The following is a 14,739-nucleotide window of genomic DNA, read 5'->3' on the forward strand; positions in this document are numbered from 1 at the left end:
TATCGCAGCGCACGCGGAAATCCGGAGGCAGGAGGCCGCTCACTCAGCTAACCGCTCGGTCTTTAATTAACAATGCCAACGGTTGTCAAAGAGCCGATCTAAGCCGTTCGCCGACGCTCGTCTCTCCGACAAACGCAACCGCGCCAGAATCATTGCAGTGACGGACGGAGCGTTAATCGTGGCGGATACACGCGGTGTTTCCACAAGCGACATGCGACGTCGACGGAGGCGCCGTCGTCCGGCAGCTTTTAATTCCCTTGAGGGCTGTAGTCGAGCACCTCGTAACTTTTGTAATTAAATCTAGCGCTCGGCTCGAAACGCGCGCGCGGCGGAGTATCCGCCGTCGTTCCCGTGTATTCCTCCCCTTTGGCCCGGTCTCTCGTGCCACCCCTCTTTCTTTTTCTTTCTTTCCCTTCTCGCGGCCATCTTCTCCCGCTTCTTCCGCTTTTCTCGCTTCTTCCTTCCGTCGCGCGGAAAGTCGCCGCGATGTACGTATGTAAGTTCGGCTTTCTGTTTGCGCGGCCATCATGACGGAAAATTGTTGTTGACAGACCCGAGTGCGTGTGGAGTATGCGTCGAGCAGGTGCGCGCACGTTGTCGACAAGCTGAAAAAAGCTAGTTAGGAACGATGCATGCGTTTCATGTTACCGAGTATCGAGGCTCGAATCGACATTTTAATCGTTTCTTTTTTTAGAACTGCCACATGTAACATGTCTTTCCACCCTTTTCCACTTTGCCCTGAACATGTTGATAAGTAATATGATGTTACATAATTTTAGAAATTATAATTTATGATTGATTAGGGATTTAATCAAACTTGCTTTAATAAGCAGATATTACTTTATTTTATTATTACACGACAAATCCCGAATATTTAGAAATATTTAGTCTTTAGAATTAATTTTGGAAAAAAGGTGCAAAGTATTTATGATGTATTATTTGCAGAATAATATTATTGATGATTACGTAACTGACGTAACAAACTAGTGAAAAACGTGACATTTACTTGCTCACGTATTACCGCTTTATGAACAGCGCGACTCTTTTAAGGAGTTATGAATCTGTCGCGTGCATTGATATCGATGGCTCAATTATCGATAAGAATCAGCACTGGAATGTTCGCATCTGAACCCCGTAATCGTGATCCAACTCACAGTCGCCATCGGCCGTTCCCATGACTCGCCGATTCGAAAACAATTGGTAGGACGAGGAGCGAAGGAAAGCTCGTACGGAGATCGAATGGAAGGTAAAGCAAGAAGGGCGGGCGGGCAGAGAAATAATAAGAACGGACGAAGAAACGGAGGACGAGGGTGAGAGAGAGAAAGAGAGAAAAACGAAGAGGGAGAGGGCCAGTCCGGTCTGGTTTTACGACGCGAAACCCGAGGCCCCTGCCGCCGTCTCTCTCGGAATTGAAAGGCACACGAGCATGCCGGCCGGTCGCGATAACTTGGCATAACTCGATTTTTTGATCGCGATCGGATGCGGTGCGTGTTCGCGGCTCTAAACAAACTTCTCAAAACGTGTCGCGGTATCGGCGCACGGCGCTCATTTCAATGAAGTTCATTAAGCGGAAAACAACGTCAACGATCTTTGATTACATCTACATCGAATATTCGATGGAGCGGTCTCACTAGAGTCACCTATTTGGGACATTTCCTACGTTTGGTATCGCGATTCAAAGTTTGACGGAGAGACTGGGAACGTAAGGGCACAATTGCTTATATGCTGTGTACAATTGAAGCTACAAAATTTCAAGACATCGTATTTCATTTCAATTAATGTCCGAGCGCCGTCCAAGAGAGAGAAGCGCTCTAGAATTTCGAGCGAGTTTGAATTTCATGTCGCATCCGCATGCAGTGTGTTAACCCGCAATGATACGTAATTATATATGCGTACAACGTATTACCATATTTATATCGTGCGCTGCCTAATTACATTCCTACATGCGAACCGGCCGAACGACGTGATCGGCTGCGCGCCCTCCGGATCGAGCCGGGCTATCCGCGACTCGTAAATGCCGCTCGCATTCGTTTCGTTGTCTCGTCGTCTGTCGTCGGGACGCGCACGCACCCGCGACGTCCGATGGCATACGGAATCGATCCTGAGAATCGAACTTCCGGCGGTAACTCCTTCCGGCACAACATCGTATCGAGAGGATGCTTAGAGTCTAAGAAATTCTGCAGTGTCATCGTTAGTCGTGGATCTCTAATGATTATTCGATACAATCGCGGAAAAATTTACAATCTTCTTTCGTTGCAAAAGAGAGAGTATTGTAATGTTTTTATTTTTATTCTGAAAAATTCAAATATGCGTAACTATATGTATAAGTATCTATATATGTGTATAAAGGATATTGTAGAAAAATGAACAAGGGGTTATTATTAAATTGAAAACGTTGGTGAATTAAAGACATTTCGTTATCATTATAATTTTAATCATTATAATTTTAATCCGTACTTATTGTACGTCTACTTGTTGATATGTATTTTATTTTTTGATTTATTTTATTTTGTTTTTTTAAAATATGACTCCAATACGTCCGCATCTGCCGTTGTCGTAACGGTATAAACGTTGTAAAACACGTGAGCGACTCAGGAAGGGAACGGATTCGATGATGACAAACGGATGGAATATGTAATCTTTGTACATGCGATCATCGAGCACATCGTCATTCCTCGCTTCGCCGGTCGCCCTCTCTTTATCTTCGTCCGTTCTTCTCCCGAGCGTGTGGCTTCCTCGAGTGCTCTTTATCGCTAATTTTCCTCCCCATTCTGCTCCCGCTCCTTCGCCGAAATAGCAACCGAGGGTATCAATGGCTGCTAATTTATCGTCACCGTTCGCTTGATGGCGACGTCCGGCTTCACGCCGCATATTCACTAGTCAAAGTTATTCACGACTCGTGTACATGTATAGTTAACAATTTTTATTATGAAACTGGCGTCTGTTTTTTAGACGGAACGGGATCTGTTTCAATAAACGCAGAATTTATTCTGCTTCATCGAGTGAATAAATAATGATACCAATTTCAATTAAATATCGTGTCTGATAAACGTTTATTACAGTAATTTAACATAATAGTAACATAATTTTAAAAAATTTTACTTTATTATTGATTTAGTTACTATATAATTTATCGTATAATCGTAACACATATCGGAATCAGCATCTTAAAGTTAAGTAATAATAAAACAGATACGTTCTCACAATTTCCATATATATATGTCTGCACAGATCTCATTTTAATTGAAAAAACTTCACTTTGAAAAATGTTCTCAAGTCCTGTTCCACTAGTTATCAATCAATCTATTCATATCTCACTGGTTCCTCCGTACACGTAAACTTTTCTTCTTTTACGTTTCTCGGTACTCACTCTCAATCGTTTTCTGGTTTCGTACTCCGCTCTACTTCTCTCTCAATCTCTCCGAGCATTCCAGAGTATTCATATCGATACCATTCGTCGTTCCGATGATGTCGCGTACAAGGCGTAGCGAAAAGACGAGAGGCAGGCTGAGGGAATGCGTCGTCTAGCTGAGGCGGGAGATTGGACGAGATGGAAGAAAGTGGAATAGGGACGAGAGAGAAGCAGGCAAAACAGAAGGCGAAGGAACGGCCGAAGGAGAGTGAAAGAGTTCGAGGAACGAGAACGAAAGGATGCAGGATGGAGGAACATCGTGAGTGGGCCCGGCAGGAGAGGAGCGGCGGGTCGCGGTCCGTGCATGGGCCGAGGGGGAGGAGGGTATCTGCCCGCGTCTTCGGTCCGTGCCTTCCTTCATCCTTCGTGCCCGAGCTTCGGCTGTTTTCATGGCCGTCATTTAGTAGGTTCGTTCACCCCTGGGCGCAGGGCCGCGCGCGGGAGCAAGAACGCGGGGAGAGAGAAAGAGCAAGAGAAGAGAAAAAGAGAGAGAGAAAGAGAGACTAACTCCAAGAGGAGCGAAGAGAAACCGGCGGGAAGGAGGATGAGGAGAAGGAGGAAGAGAAGGATGAGGAGGGTTAGTAGAAACGTGGTAGAGAGAAGGAAGAAGAGGAGGAAGAGGGGCCAGACAGCACGTACGGCTCGCCGTGCAACCGACGACTGAAGCGACGAGCGCGGGCGAGGGGATTCCGTAGATCCCTGTGCCTGTGCGTGAGTGGGGTGCCGGGAGGGACCCCCGAGAACGCGAGAAGGGTCGAGAAGGTGGATGAGAGAAGAGAGAGAGAGAGAAAGAGAAAGAGAGAAAAGTGGTGGTGTGTACCGAGGATGGTGGTGGTGCTGCCGATGTTGATGCCGGTGCTAGTGTTAGTGGTGGTGGTGGTGGTGGTGCTGGTGTGGTGGTGGTGGAAGCGAACGAACAAGCAGGCGGGCAGGCCGGCTGGATGATGCGAGGGGGACGAGGCAGAGGAGACTTAGATGGAGGAAAGGGGCTGAGGGGCGAGAGGGTCAGGAAGGGACTAAGGGAAAAAGAGTTCAGGCAGGTCTGGGATCGGACGAGGGTGAATGCGTGACGGTGTGTATCGTAGGCGCTCTTCAGCGCCGCGGAAGGCTTGCCTTCTACCTGCCTGGTTTTGCCTTGCCTTTACCTTCCTTGTAAACCTGCCAGCCAGCCGGCCGGACGGCCGGCCGCGTGTAGGTACACTCTTCATTGCCCCCTTCCTCTCCCGCCCCTTCTTTTCCTCCTTTTCCAATACATATGTAGCAGGGATGGGGAGAGGATAGGAAGAGAAGAGAAAGAGGGCGAAAAGGAGAGAGAAGGAGAGCGAGCACGGAGGTGAGTGAGTGAGAGCAACGGGTTAGTTTGCCTGACTGCGGCCTGTACGAGGCTGGGTATCTGACGCGGGGCCGCGGTCAGGCCTAAATTTAGGCGTCCGCCGGAAGTACGCGTACAGGAGGAGGTTCCGTGCACCGGGCACTCGATCGCGCGGTGAGATAAGACACGGACAGAGGAGGATACCACCAGGACGGACTGTAGGAGCGACGAGGCTGAGAATCATTGGCGACATTATTCGGCGCTTCACGATCATCGCAATTTCGCAACCCTTGTCCGTGATTCAAGAAGATAATCCTTAGATCTCCGTGGCTACGTCATTTTGGGAAGTTTCTATACCATAAGTATAGCTGTGTAGGATTTCCGAAGGAATCTGTATTGAATGACATTGCGAATCAATCAAATCCTATTCTTATCTCTGTTAATTCAAGTGTAATATAACATATTAATAAAATTAAACGAAAAAAACTGTGTAAAAATAAAATGTCGAAAATCTGGAACATTGGTTTTTTAACAAGCGTATCTATATGGACAATTCTATTAATTTTTTTCTGGAAAAGTTATGCAAGTTTTTAAAGTTGCTTTTTCTGTTCAAGTATTGAAAAAAACTATATTTTTCTTTGTTTTTTTTATTTTTCCCCATTTGCAATGCGCTTTGCATCACTTGTGATATTATTTTAATATTCTTTTCTACATAATATATAAATATGTTGTCGCGATACTGTACGCGACAAGTCAGTATTGAATGTGAAACTATATTGTAACAAACGGTAGAACTCTCAATCAGTCAACATATTCAAAGTCTTTATGGAATATTTTAACTTTGAAGACTGCACAACAGCTTGGATCTTTTTCGCTGCTTCCGTCGGTGCGGAGCCGTTTGCGGTTGGCGGATTTAATACGCGTCATAAATTTTCAACACTGTTTCGGTGCCCGCAGGTTGTTATTAGCGCGGAAACTCCTTCCTTCACAGGTGTTAAATCCATCGTAACCAGAAACTTTTGCCTGGGTTTGCTCGCGTACCCGGGATCGCATGAACCAGTCGCGGGTCGTTTTGTCAATAGAAAACGAATTACGAAGAAGTTGCTACTTGACGTGTAAATGTCACGATCAAAGCTTCTTAGAAACTTTTTATATTAATTATGGCGAAATCTTTGATAATTAGGTATATCACCCAATTTATGCGAAATGATAAAACCACTAAACATTATTACCCAAAATCTTATTTCATCTTCTGCTCATGAAATTATGAGCTCATATATACATGCTGCTCGCACAAACAATATAAATATTTGATTATTCTTTATTGTAAATTAAGTACCGTGTGCAACATTTATATATACCAAGAAATTTGAATCAGATCATAAATGGGACGATATCCGTCGTAACACTCTGTAATTAGATTTTTGAAAAAATTTTCGGGTCGTGCACCGAGCAAGTTCACGTGATTTAATTAACCGCGAAACTCTCTGAAAGCCGTCGGAAAATGCTTCTCGGGTTCTTTTTTAAACATTCCATAAAAACTATTTTAATTCCGCGAAAACCCTTTCTCGCCTCTCTGGGAGGACCGGTGGCCGTTGCGAAATATTACGCGACCCGCGCGTATAACGAGCGGACGGCCGCGCCGCCTCGCTCGCTCACTCACTCGCTCGCCTTTGCTCGCGCGCATCCGGAAAGACGGTAACAAAAGTTTCCCCTTTTTAAGAGCGGAGCGCGTAATAAGATATTTAATATCCCCCGGGTATAATTCGCCATAAAACAACGCGCGCCTTATCTCTCTCTCGGCCGCTGTTTTTTATTCGTGACCGAGCACCGACGGATGCGATTCGTGTAACTATAAAAACGCCGTGCTTTCGCCACGACGACGCGGATGCCCGGGGTGTATTTGTCGGGCGAAGGCGAGCGCGCGCGCGTGCAATGCTGTTACAAGGGTGGAGATCTGGGGTGTACACGGGGACGCGAGGAAAGGACCGTGTCTGTTTCGAAGCAGGATTTACTACTGTTACTATACTGTTACCGCTACAAGCGCGTTCCTTGTTACGGGGAACTTTTGTAAGAGCCCGTGTGGAAGATGTGGTGTCGCGTTTCGAGGGTTGCACCAGCGCGAAGTGACGCGACGCCGAAAGGCGACGCCCACCCGCTCGCTTTATTAGTTTCTCGCTACATTTTCCAGGGGCGGATTCGTACGCGTACTAATGTAACTTAACATCTTATGAAAACTACATATCTCGCAGAAATTTTTAAATTATGTTTAATCCTTTGCTTTTGATAATGTTTTGTAATGCAGGTACCTCCAACTTAAAATAATGTTCTGAAAAAGAAGTCCGGTTTTACATGGTAGATAATTTGAATGGCTACAGGAATAGAAAGTAGCTATAATTAGTATATTTCTCAAGTAAGAATATTTAATAATTATGCCGATATTTTTTTGTTTTTATACACAAGTTTTAAGTAGTTAGTATTATCGCAATGTCATTATTATAAATGTCATTATTATATATAAGAAATTATAACACATTCCGTAGCGGATTTTTCTAAATTTTATGAGAAATCCTTACTGATATGCTGCTACGAAGCTATCCGAATGTAAAGAGTTAATATCCCTTTTCCTTTACACGCAATGAAAATATTTATACACATTTATTATGCTATTATGACATTTGGGAATATTTCATTATTGCAAACATATGTCTTTATCAGAAACAGCTAGGTTCGGATTCCGAAGAGTCACCGTATACTCCTGATTGCATTTGGTCGCATGTTCGATTTGGCCACTGCATGGAGACGTGCGCAGGAAACACAAAGTTTTCCTAGTATTACACCATCGTTTCGTTAGTTTCGGAACATCCGATAATAATGTTGCCCTAATTCGTGTTCGCTGTCAAACAGCGGTGGGTATGGGGCCGGTTGCAACAAGGTGGGTTAGCGCTAACCCCGGTTAACTAAATTTACCTTCTCTCCGCTATACATACATAATATAGGTACGGCTACACAATCCAGAAAGGGACAACGAATTGCTAACGCGGAGTTGGTTAACCTCGCCCGTCGGTGTGTCCCAGCCATGGACATGCCACATGCGTTTACAAGGGTTTTACACGTTACCGTGGTTCTGTCTATTAACAAGCAGCAAATAATTTTGATCCAGGGATCAATTTTAAGCTTTCAAGACAAACCGCGCTGCATTCAGCACGCTCAGGTATTCTACGTGTTTGAATAACGTTTGCGTTTTACGAGTTTTATTTTCAAATATTACATTTCTTTATATCTTAAATGCATCATGACGACATGAGACAACTTTTTTTGTCACTGAATCTAATATCCATAGAGGATATATATATATATATATATATATAATCACATAAGATTTATAATACATATACATAAATATATAATCATATAAGACTTTTGTTATTCTTACAGTAGAATATGCTCTTTAAGTTTGTTTATCTATTTCTGAAATAATCCTATACAAGGAAATTTCAAACATGATTCGTTCACAATTCATTTATGTCATTTACGTATCATAATAATATGCGGTTGTTTAACGCCAAATGATTAAAATTAAAGCAAATCTTTCAGTAAACATTTAACTTCTAAATTAACGGATAGATGCAATTACAGAAGAGAGACTTATGATTAAATCAGCCCGTCTGCTAAATTACTTCCACTATAGCATAATTAGAACTGGGAATGCGGATCGTGAATTTCACCTGCATTTGATATGTGATATTCTAAGACGACAAATGTAACATTAATGTCATTATTGTAATACCTCCGATTTAATTTCCTGTCACTGCGAAATGAGTTAGACTTTTTTCCTTCTTCCTACACACTGCGCATACACTGTTACATTCCGATGCGAACGCATTCGTGTCTTGCAGTATGTCTTTGTTCGTTTAGTACATTAGAGAGAATTGCAACTTGGCAATAAACTTAGGCTGGGCATTGTTATTATTATGACTATTATTACAATGAGCTGACGCAATTGTATGGAGAACGTCAGATCTGTTCCATTGCAAATGGTTTCATTTGCAATATTCAACAGATTTGGTAAACTTTTTGTAAAATGTTAGAGCAAATTATGATTTCTATTAATGTCATTGTTAAACGATACTATAATTAGAAACGGTTTAAAATTTAGAAATAGTCAGTTTGATATGTATTAAGCACAGTGGCAATTGCATGAATTATAATTCTGCAAAAATAGAAGAATTAATATTAAAGATTAAAACCTAAAAGAAAAAGAATTATTTTCGATTAGTATTTCAGTATGAGAGTATGAGAGTATTTGATTATTAGTTTAACTTAAATCCAAGCAAGAGAGAGAGAGAGAGAGGGAGACAGTTGCATATTGTTTCGTTAAAGATCATATAATATATTAGTAGAGGAAAGTCCCCGATTATGAGATACCACATCGATTTTGCCGAATGTAAGGAAATCTATAGGCAGAATTTAAAAATGTAATACGTTATCTTGAAGAGAATTTAATAAGCTTTAGGTTGGTAAAATGAAAAATCTAATTTAAATATTATTTTTTCCAAAAATTAAAAAAATTTTGAAAAAAGAGCTTTACGCAGGATCGAGAAAGTGTGCTCCTAATATAAGATACTTCGAGAAATCGGTGTTAAAGGTGCAAAATACATCAGTATTGCAATTAAAATCTTTATTAGATAGTTTTATAAAAATACTGCTGCCACAGCCTTCGCCAAATCTTCATGATTCCACTGTCGACGCTTTCTCGTATCTCTAACCTCCATAGTCAGATTCTATAACAATTAAATACACAAAAATTCGTAATATAAATTCGTATTAACTTTTCTTTAACCTTAAGTAGTATTTTCTTTCATTTTATTACACTACATAATCTTCATATTCGAGCAATAATTATCTCATATTAAGAGTACCCTGAATATCTCATTATACGAGCCACACGCCTAGCGGTTCCGCGATCATGAAATCTAACCTCTACAATTAAGCAATTCAACAAATTGAGTATTTTCCTGTTACTATGATTCTACTCTATCATTGCATACTGAATTTATTGCCAACCATTTCCTTATTATATAATAAACAAGGTTTAAAGACTTACCTCAAGTTCCTTTGACATGTTCACAATTTCACAAATCTTTTCTTGCAAAGGCTAAACGCAATAACGAACAATGAATTTTTCACTAAATACATTTTACACCAAGAGTAATAATAAGTTCATGGTGGAACTAACAGATGATGCTCACTAGTTTAGCAGAAACCCCATTATCTCATATTAGGAGCATATCTCATAATAGGGGATTCTCCTCTATACTAATCCGTAGTTTTTAATAACTTTGTTACTTGTACTGGACGAATTCTAAAAAAAGATATCAAAAGATATCAATCAATATATCATATTATAATAAATTAAATAGAGAGATTAAATTATTTAAGTTAATAATTGCTAATATAATTTTTCTCTTAAGTTATGTTATGGATCTTAAGTTATTTTCTTTTATTTAGATGAATTTTTGATTTTCTTCAGACGAAGATTTCCGAAAATGATAACGATCCTGCGCATTAAAGCAATTCATCAAAGATCAACGCAATTGTGTTTATAACGAGAACATGACATATCATCAAAAGTATTAATGAGAAGCGACGTTAATCATCTCTCATCGTCCTAATTGAATCCTGAAATCTCAACGTTCGCCAGTCGTTTCTGTGCATGGTGAAGCATTCCACACGTACGAGTACTTTGCTTCTGCATTCATTGTATGGGTGTGTGACACGTGGCGCATACTAGTCGCATTGTTGTCGCCGTTAGTGCGATCCTTCCACTGCTTAAACGAAATACTTACGGCTTAATGTGCATGTAATCCGAGCACGCGGCAGTTTCTACTTTATACAGTATACGTCAAAATGAAAATAAAAGAATTGCGTTGCGTGCCACCCCAATTTTTTTGGTATGTACAATTCTCTCCTCTAAAACATTATCTATTCTTTTCTGGAAATTAGGAAAAATATCATGAATAAATTATTCGCAACTCCAAAAGAAGTTTAGGTGTTGAGAATGTTTTCCTGACAATTGATATTTTCTTTAAGGTAATACAGATTCAATTCTGAAAAAAATAATAATTTAATTTCTTTACTTGTCAACAAGATAACACTTCAAACTGGAATTAGCACTTGATTGCTCATTACCTCTTCTAAGCATTTGAAAAGTCAGTCACAAGTATTGGCTAAAAATTAATTTCTACCTCCCCGCCTAAATTTTTTAACGAAAAACTTGTTAATTAGAAATAATTTCTATCGCGTCACACACGCATTCTGTCTCTCTCTTTCTCTCTGCAGTGAACACACATATTATTCAACAGAAAAAGCTTATTGAATTACAAAATATAAGTTTCTCGAGGGGAAAGGGAAAGAAACTCTTCACATGCCGAGTGCATCGGCATTTTCTCCAGGATGCTTTTACGTCGCTAAGGGCGGCGCCATAAGCGATGTAAAACTGCTCGCGCAGAAATTCAATTTTACGTTCAACTTTAAGAAAAACGGGCTCAACCGTCGTCGCTCGAGGAGCGCCTCGTAAAACGCGAATATCGCGGCCAATTATGCGCGGCGGTTAAATCGCCGGGGTCGATATTAAAAAATAATTACAGCCGCGCGCCGGCGAAACTGTTAGTGCCGGGCATTAGGAATTACTATCGATTATCGATTTACGAGAAGCGGATGCGATTCGCGTGCGCGCCGGCCTGGCATCGCACGTTACAAAGTGAACCGCAGATACGTGAATAGTATGTGCGCGGTTATGCATGTCGTGTAAGGGGCAACGCGGAAACGTCAACACGCGGCGTGCATCGGGCATAAAATCGGGATAGCGTAGTTTTTTTTGTGTGGCAGCTGGTCACCAAAACGCCCTGATTCTTCGGGTTTACCGACGCGCGAACGTGCCTCGCGTATCTATTGCACGGGAAAATCATCGTGTGCATTTGAATATCCGAACGTGCACTAGCCGGTGAATCTCGATTATCGGACACGACATTTCGCGATTTGAGCTAATTAACTAGATTACTCGGAAAATTTGCATTTACAGCAAGCAGATAGGATTATATTTCCGTTCGTGTTTCGTATTTGTATATCTTACGTTAATAGAGATAGTTAAATCGTTGTTTTTTGCTTCGTGGTTTTTTAGCTAAAATCTGAAGGTAATTGACAATCCCTTTTGCTTTAAATGCATAAACACAAACTATTCGGGCTGTGATAAAACCGAATTGCGGAAACGTTAACTCTTCAGATAGTGATTAACCATTCATAATTCACACGCTAGCTAGAGCAAGGTAGGAATTGTGCAATATTGTGTTAGGGCTCGAGCGCGATGAGGGTCGAGAAGAGGAAAAGAAGGCGACGATAAGATCGGGGATTCTCAGAATGACGCAGTCAAGTAGCGGAACGCTATAATGCCCGGCAAACGCCTTAGAAACGAGGGGAAAGCAGAGGGAATTGCGAGGGGGTGGAAGGAGAAGATCATGCGAGAAAGAAGAAACCGAAGGGCCACTTTGCTTCTACCTGGTCGGTTTACGTCGCGAGAAACACCGACAGAAAATGACCCTCTTCCTCTCCCAAGCCGATGGGGTGGCCAAGAGGCGGAGGGTGCGCCGCCGGCCGGCCGGTTTGGGCGAGGGGAGGCGGGCGTGCGGCTTCGCGATACGAAGCGGAGCGATGCCGCCACCGCCGTCGCCGTCGCCGTCGCCGCTGCCATCGACGACGACATTTGGAACAGATAATGGCGCGAATACGCCGCGGGGGTGAACGAACCGCGGGTCGGACTGGGTTCAGTTGGGTCGGCTTGGGTTGGGTTGGTATCACATCAGCTATCGATCTTATAACGCCGTGCGGCCCCCGTTGTCTCCTCGTTCCAGTCCCGCGCGCTCTCTCTTTCTCCCGTTCTCTTTTTCTCTCTTTCTATCTTCATTCTCACCCTACCGCCTTTCCCTCGCCCTCCGGCAACCCTCCCGCATCCGTCGTCACCCTCGCATTCTCTCTCCGCTATTTTTTCTTCTTTCTCTCTCTTTCTTCTTTCTCTCTCTCTAGTACTGTCCTCTGCTCCACGTGCGGAGAGGGCATCGCGCGTGTCACCTTCTCGCTTTTTCTCTCGCCGCTGCCTTCACCTGTGTCTCTGCCTCTTCGCGCGCTTCCTGTCTCCATTTCGCTCTTACTTTCCCGCCCCCGCGTCTTCTTCTCTCGCGCGGTCTTCCGCGATGCCTTCCTCTCTTTCTCTCTCTTTCTCTCTGACAGTCTCTCCCTATACTTGCATCGCCGCGCGGCGCGCTGCACCCTCGAACGTTCCTTTTTTTCTCTTCTTGCAGCCGTGCGTCGATCTCCACCGCTCGCTCTTCCTATTTATCAAGTGCGACGCATACGCGTAGCGCGTGCCTGCGGACGTTAATTTTCCGGGAAATTATTTCGCTGAGGGAAAAACTTGAGCGTCGCGATTCCTACGACGCTCTCTCGCGGGAGGGTAAAGATTACAACAAGGTGGAGGAGCAGGAGGAGGAGAACGCGAGACGAGATTACCGCGGAGGGTCCATGACCTACATGCGTGAAATATCATCACGCTGGCGGTCCTGAATTTTCCTTGCTCTTCCCGTGAGGGTGCTGCTCGCGCGTTTTCTCCATACGTCCTTAGCGCCCTACGTCCTTTCGGATTTATGTAGAATTTATCCACACTTGTTGGGATTATGAGGTAGACGAGTTGCTCTTCAAGATAATTAAAGTCATTTCCAGGAGATGACATGAAACAAGAGATACCGCGTCTCGAGTGAACGAGGCTTCAAATAATTTTGCTGATCCGTTACTCATCATTAACATTTCCGTCCATTTATTTGTACTACGTTCTGTCATTATGTATTATCGGATCGAACAGATATATGTGCACAAGCTGTGTGTCAAGTCTTCTTGTAAAATTTTCAGAAAATACATTAATTACATCGGAAAATTGCATTGACCGTATTAAAATATATGAAATACGTGTGTATTTCAGCGCGCAACAATACCCGGAAGATCGATACGAGAAGGCGTAAATGTTATCGAGGCCAACTTGTAACGGTAAATAATAAATTACCGGTGGCAAATTGTCATTAAATATTAATTATTGGAAATATGTTATTACAATTTAGGATGCGGGGTCTATATCGAATGATTACAAACTCATACTCAGTAATTAACTACCTACCTAATTTTGCTCGCAATGCAAAATACTGTTTTATACGTCGAAGAGACATTTTTGCGAAATTGCTTCATTTCCCCGTTTTGTTAATCTTTCGAGGTACATCGAACGTCGAAATCCCCCATTTCTAAAAAGCTAAGCCGTTTCGCTCGTTGGAGTGGGTCATCTAAAATCGAGATCGAGATTCCGCGCGCGAGAGGAGACTTCCATTTCACGCTCAGCGCGCTTCTTTCTCGTATCCTTGCACCGTTGCGATACGTAGACATCGCGCGAACCGTTGATCGGCTGAGATATCGCGAGTCATTATCCGCGACTATGACAAAGGTCCCTCGAACTCGAGTTATTTCTGCAAGAGACGGACGATTCTCGAGATCGAAATATCGGGATGATGCATGCCGTCCATTCTCGCTCGCAAACAGCTATAGATTTTGCTCTTCGTCGCAGCACGTTCCGTTTGCTACCGCGATGCACAAAAAATTCTGGTCGCAAATTGATGAAAAATTGCGACTACAGATTTTTTCTTGTTTAAATAACGACTAATAATTAATGCTGCTTGTCGAAGTTTGAGAAAATATCCACTTGATATCGAAAGAATGCTGTAAGTTTATCAAGAATTGATGAAATTGTTACTTGCATTCGTAGCTAACTCGCAGATTCGCCTCTCTAACGGCTTTGCACTTCACGCGCACTCTGAAATTCTGAGCGCCACTTGAAAATTAATTTGCGTCGCACGAAGGTCCAGGTGGAAATCCTCGCCATTTCATAGCGTGCTTCGAGGCGTGGGCCAGACGTTAGAAT

This window comes from Ooceraea biroi, chromosome 2 (genome assembly GCF_003672135.1).
Source record: "Ooceraea biroi isolate clonal line C1 chromosome 2, Obir_v5.4, whole genome shotgun sequence".
Lineage (NCBI taxonomy): Eukaryota > Metazoa > Arthropoda > Insecta > Hymenoptera > Formicidae > Ooceraea > Ooceraea biroi.